The following is a 6,950-nucleotide window of genomic DNA, read 5'->3' as shown; positions in this document are numbered from 1 at the left end:
ATTGATTTCTGCTCTGATCTTTATTATTTCTCTTCTCCTGCTGGGTTTAGGCTTTATTTGCTGTTTTTTCTCCAGCTCCTTTAGGTGTAGGGTTAGGTTGTGTATTTGAGACCTTTCTTTTTGTTGAGAAAGGCTTGTATTGCTATATACTTTCCTCTCAGGACTGCCTTGGCTGTATCCCAAAGATTTTGAACAGTTGTGTTTTCATTTTCATTGGTTTCCATGAATTTTTTTAATTCTTCTTTAATTTCCTGGTTGACCATTCATTCTCTAGTAGGATGCTCTTTAGCCTCCATGTATTTGAGTTCTTTCCGACTTTCCTCTTGTGATTGAGTTCTAGTTTCAAAGCATTGTGGTCTGAAAATATGCAGGGAATAATCCCAATCTTTTGGTACCATTTGAGACCTGATTTGTGACCTAGGATGGGATCAGTTCTGGAGAATGTTCCATGGGCACTAGAGAAGAATGTGTATTCCGTTGCTTTGGGATGGAATGTTCTGAATATGTCTGTAAAGTCCATTTGGTCCAGTGTTTCATTTAAAGTCTTTCTTTCCTTGTTGATCTTTTTCTTAGATGATCTGTCCATTTCAGTTAGGGGGGTGTTAAAGTCCCCCACTATTATTGTATTGTTGTCAAAGTGTTTCTTTGCTTTTGTTATTAATTGCCTTATATAATTGGCTGCTCCCATGTTAGGGGCATAGATATTTACAATTGTTAGATCTTCTTGTTGGATAGACCCTTTAAGTAGGTATAGTGACCTTCCTCATCTCGTATTACAGTCTTTGGTTGAAAATCTAATTTGTCTGATATAAGGATTGCCACCCCAGCTTTCTTTTGGTGTCCCTTAGCATGGTAAATGGTTTTCCACCCCCTCACTTTCAATCTGGGGGTGTCTTTGGGTCTAAAATGAGTCTCTTGCAGACAGCATATTGATGGGTCTTGTTTTTGAATCCAATCTGATAGCCTGTGTCTTTTGATTGGGACATTGAGCCCATTTACATTCAGGGTAACTATTGAAAGGTATGAATTTAGTGCCATTGTATTGCCTGTAAGGTGACTGTTACTGTATATTGTCTGTGTCCCTTTCTGATCTATGCTGCTTTTAGGCTCTCTCTTTGCTTAGAGGACCTCTTTCAATATTTCTTGTAGGGCTGGTTCTGTGTTTGCAAATTCCTTTAGTTTTTGTTTGTCCTGGAAGATTTTTATCTCACCCTCTGTTTTCAATGATAGCCTAGCTGGATATAGTATTCCTGGCTGCATATTTTTCGCATTTAGTGCTCTGAAGATATCATGCCAGTCCTTTCTGGCCTGCCAGGTCTCTGTCGATAGGTCTGTTGCCAATCTAATGTTTCTACCAAAATAGGTTACATATCTCTTCTCCCGAGCTGCTTTCAGGATTTTCTCTTTGTCTCTGAGACCCGTAAGTTTGACTATTAGATGTCGGGGTGTTGACCTATTTTTATTGATTTTGAGAGGGGTTCTCTGTGCCTCCTGGATTTTGATGCCTGTTTCCTTCCTCACATTAGGGAAGTTCTCTGCCATTATTTGCTCCACTATACCTTCTGCCCCTCTCTTTCTTTCTTCTTCTTCTGGGATCCCAATTATTCTAATGTTGTTTCGTCTTATTGTATCGCTTATCTCTCGAATTCTGCCATTGTGATCCTGTAGTTGTTTCTCTCTCTTTTTCTCAGCCTCTTTATTTTCCATCATTTGGTCTTCTATATCGCTGACTCTTTCTTCTGCCTCATTTATCCTAGCAGTTAGTGCCCCCATTTTTGATTGCATCTCATGAATAGCCTTTTTGATTTCGACTTGGTTAGATTTTAGTTCTTTTATTTCTCTGGAAAGGGTTTCTCTAATAACTTCCATGCTTTTTTCAAGCCCAGCTAGTACCTTTAAAGTCATAATTCTGAACTCTAGGTCTGACATCTTACTAATGTCAGTATTGAGTAGGTCCCTGGCAGACGGTACTACCTCTTGTTCTTTTTGCTGAGGTGATTTTTTTCGTCTTGTCATTTTGTCAAGAGGAGAATAGATGAATGAGACAACAGAATGGTGACAGGTTAACAATGTCTCCAGCAAATATACGCTATACAAATCAGAAAAGACCTGAAACCAGGGGACAAGAAAGGGAAAGAAAGAAGAGAAAAAAAAAAAGGGAAAAGAAAAAGATAAAAACAAACAAAAACAGAACAAAACAAAACAAAAAGAATATGATCAAATATGATCAGGCTAGTGCATAGACCAGTGCCACACACTAGCTTTTGGGCATATTTTGGTCTGTTAGAAGAAAGTGCCTACTAAAATTTTAAAGGAAGAAAGACTTATATATGTACAAAATAAGGGTTGATACAATGAAGGGTTGGAAGATGACTGTAAAGATGAAAATTATAAAAGATTTTATAAAAGGAATTGATAAGATAAGAAGTTGTTTTTTAAAAAGAAAGGAGAAGATTTAAAAAGAAAAAGAAAAAAGAAAAAAAAAAGAGAGAGAATGTGATCAGGCAGGAGACTAGAACAAAGCCATACACTAGTGATTTAGGGTATATTTTGATCTGTTAGAAGAAACTGTATCTCAAAATCTTAAAGAGAGAACAACTTATATATATATGCCAAAAATAAGGGTAACTACTATGAAGGGATAAAAATATGACTTTAAAAATGAAAAATAAAAAATGCTTTTTTTAAAAAAAAAGGGATTGATAAGATGTTGTTTGAAAAAGGGAAAAAGAAAAATTCAAAAAAAAACAGGTAAAAAATTAACTTTGAAAACCTAATGAATTATGGTAAAAAAAGCCATGAATTCTATGTGCAGTACTCCCCTAGCGCTGGAGTTCTCCCGTTCTCCTTGATGGGTAAACTTGGTCTTGGCTTGCTGGCTGTTCGTGCTGATCTTCTGGGGGAGGGGCCTGTTGCCGTGGTTCCCAAATCTCTTTGCCGGAGGCGGAATTGCCCCGCCCTTGTGAGTCCAGGCTAAGCAAGCTGCTCGGGTTTGCTCTCAGGAGCTTTTGTTCCCTGCAAGCTCTCGGTACAGCTTTGGAGGACCAGGGTGAAAATGGTGGCCTCCCAATCTCCACCCGGAAGAGCCGAGAACTCGGGGCCCCGCTCCTCAGTGCACCCCCAGAGAAAAGCAGTCATTCTCATCTCCCCGGTCTCCGGCTGCTCTCCGTGCTCACCCGGCCTGTGATCAAGCGTTTCTATCTCTGGCACCCGACCCCGTCTGGAGTCTCCAAACCTAGCAGATCCCTGCGGTGCGGTTCTGCGCCGCTCCTCCCCGGGGGAGGAAGGGGAGTCTCCCCAGCTCTGCCGCTTGTTGGGTCCCTGCTGGAGGAGCAGTGGCCCGACTGGGCCGCGGATCACAGTTTATGGCAACCCGGAGCTGAGAGCCCGTGCCTCGGCCCCGTCTCTGCAGCCGGCTTCCCCGCTCCAATACCTGGGAGCTCTGCCGCACTCAGGCACCCCGGGTGTTTCTGTGACCCCGAGGATCCTGAGACCACACTGTCCCGCGAGGGTTCCACCCCCGCTTAGCCACTGGAGCGACGTCCCTCAGCGGAGCCGGCTTCTAAAAGTTCCGATTTTGTGCTCCGCGGCTCTATCACTTGCGAGAAGCGGCCGACGGAGGCCCCCTCCCCTGCAGTCTATCCTCTCGTATATCGCCTCGGATTCACTTCTCCGCATGTCCTACCTTCCAGAAAGTGGTCGCTTTTCTGTTCAGAGTGTTGTTACTATTCTTATCTTCGATCTCCTGTTGAGTTCGTAGGTGTTCAGAATGGGTTGATCCCTATTCAGCTGAATTCCTGAGACCAGAAGAAATCCAGGTCTCCTACTCCTCCGCCATCTTGCTCCGCACCGCCCCCCCCCCCCCGCACCATTCCTTTTTGATAATTAATCTCCTAGCTGAACCTAGCACAGGTATAAGTCATTAGCTTCTGGAACATGAAGACACAAGAGGTGGACTCTCAGTCAAAGGAGAGATCAGATAGCTAAGGAAACAAGGAAAAATAAGGACATGAAGATACATGTTGACTGTGTCTGAGCACTCACATTGATGAGGGACTTGCATCAGATCAGACTCGGTCTTCCTAACCCCACCCCCAAGGCTGTTCCAAGTGTGGAGATGAATGTAGGATGCTGTAGCCAATGAACTATGAGTATTCTTAATCCCATTCATGAGATCTCCTCTAATTTGAAGTGGAGGTATCAGATTATTTTAGTTTTATGCCATCGAATGTCTGATTCATCGAACCCTCTTTGGTCTAACCCATGCTCACCAAGTATGCTTTTTGGCCACACAAGCCTACCTGACGTGTGGAGAGCCCTGGGCCCCAGAGTAACTTTAGAACCTCTGGCAGTGCTCCTTCAGAGAAAATCAACAGAGCCTTTCTGATCGTGATTTCAGCTTCCAAGTCACCTTGACCGCGGAGGCAGAATAGACTGACCCGTGGGATTCAGACCACCAGACCATGGGACGGTTACTAGCCCGAGTTTCGATGAATTCCCTGCCATTCTAATTCAATTGCAGTCTCATTTCTATTTTGGTTCCTATGACTCTACCTCTCAGGACCTAATGCCCCCTCTACCTGAAAGAATAAATCTCCGAGCCTTCAAAATAGAAGGACTCATTCATTTGGCATTGATTAGATAAGGTTTCCTTAACCTTTTTTGAAGCCCCAAGGTCTTTGATATACATGAGTCTCTTATGTCCCACCACCTTTCAACGTGCCCAACCCAAATAAGTACATCTTATAAATAGATGTCCCCACCTGCTAAGAAGTCTCTATGTAATATGATAAAACAATAGGGCTTGTGTCCTAATAATATAGATTCGATACACTTACACATTTGTGTGTACAGATGCTAGCTATGGAGATTTCCGTAAAGCCTGCCCTACCCTCCAGCCCCATCTGAGGGTCCCTGCACCCTCCCCAACAAAACTCCCTTTACTGCCCTAGATATAGTGTCGATAAGAATTACAGATAAATATCTTCTGATTTCTGCAGAAGGATCCCAACTTACTTATGATAGAGTTGGTTTAAGGTAAGTGAGAGAGCAAGGCATGAGCGAAGGGAGATGGCAAAGCATGAAGCAGTAACATGTTACCTAATCGCTAAGTACCCATAATGGTTAGTACTGGTGACAGTGCTGGTACTTATGTGGGTGTGTGTGAGTGGGGTGTTTGTGAGTACGAGGTGCACTGATGTGAATGTTTACATGCACGTCTGTGTGCGTGAATGAGAACACACATACAAAAATAAATAAAACATAATCCTCACTTTCAGAATTCTAATTAAGTGGCAGAAACATGAAAATATCCATCATACCCCTCACAGGTAACAGTGTTTAGGTAAACTGAGCACTCTCTTTCCTGTGTCTGTCTGATCACAGGTTAAAGTTGCTCACTGCACAGACTTCACTCTAAAGACCAGGCTATCATGTGGTCAGGTGAGACTTGATGCAGGAGAAACTAGACCAGTGAATATTCTACCCGTTCATCCACCTGTTGCCATTAAAACAATTCCATTAATAAATCCCCCAACATCTACAGCTTCTCTTGTAAGGGAAAATACAGTTAGAAACCATTTAAAATTATCTTTACAACTATTATTCAAACTTGAGAATTGAAGTAGGTTATCTCTGGGTGTTTTCAGTTTTTCTTAAGTGTGTTCTGCACATAACACATAGTTCTTATGGCTCTGAGAATATAAAACGTAAATGTCCTTTTTTGTCCTGATAATTGTTTAGTAATGGGTATCAAATATTAGTAGCTGACCTATCCTAACCACTAGGATAGCAGCCACAGTCCACTCTGCTTCTACTCTGAGAAGCATTACCAGGGAAGTAGAAATTTTAAGAAAACAGTGAGAAAAATGACCATGGTTAAACAGAGATCTCACACGAAGCTAGGAAAAACTCAAGTAACTGAATCTTTATGACTGATAGATTACTCAAATAATTTTACACATGGAGGACACTTTATTGTTTAGAAAGTACTTTTTTTTATATGTTTCACACACATAGATCACTGCATCTTCAAAAAAAATCTCACAAGAAGTTTGAGGAAACTACAGCTCAGACAAGGTAAATAGATTGTTCAAATCCAAAGAGCAGTGTGTGTGTGTCTGTGTTTATTCAGGTAAGTCCAATCCTTGAATTTTGGGCTTTTTACTTCTAAGCTCATGGGCTTTTCCATTAATTATACCACAAGCTTTTCTGAAGCCAAGACCCATGATAGGCAAAGCTGTTTTTAATGTTAGAAAAAATAAAATAAAATAAAATAAAAAAGAGAGAGAAACTTGTACAGAATTCTCTGTAGTCCAAAAGGTTCTGTTTGTTGACTTTAGAGTTGCTCAAATTATGAGACTTAAAATATTACACAATGATTTTCTCTTGTGTGGTAAATCTAAATGAACAAATATGAGCCACTAAAGGCATTTTTTAAGAAATATGTATTTAAAATTAAGAATAATCAAGAGATAGCCAAATAAATAATTAATATAAATTTAATAGCAAGTACAAGAAAAATATTGATATTTTAAAAGTTCATCCTTCATTATGAGGATTTAAACACATATAATTCCATTTAAGACAAAAAAATCTCAATCTGTGTGGATTTATGTGTTTATAGGTTTGTATACTTATATATTCTATCAATTTTTATATTTATATATTAATATTTTTATGTAGAAACCAAACTGAGTATCATTAGATTCCAAACCCATTGGGTGAAATTTTATAGGAAAACAGAATTTGCAGTGTCAATTTGTCCCCACAAATGATTACAAAAATAAAGATGTCTTTACAAAGGACAAGTCTGGTTGATACTGTCTTATTAAGTTGATCAAATTTAATATCACCGATAATGGGACAAACTGACATCATATGCTTATTGATATGTTGTCATGTGAAAGACACAACATCACCAAAAATGTTTAACCTGAATCTAAGAACAA

This window comes from Eumetopias jubatus, unplaced genomic scaffold, assembly GCF_037043125.1.
Source record: "Eumetopias jubatus isolate StellerSeaLion01/CBP00866 unplaced genomic scaffold, mEumJub1_p1.0 scaffold_8, whole genome shotgun sequence".
NCBI lineage: Eukaryota > Metazoa > Chordata > Mammalia > Carnivora > Otariidae > Eumetopias > Eumetopias jubatus.
The sequence above is the reverse complement of the archived record's forward strand: the minus strand, read 5'-3'. Positions refer to the sequence as shown.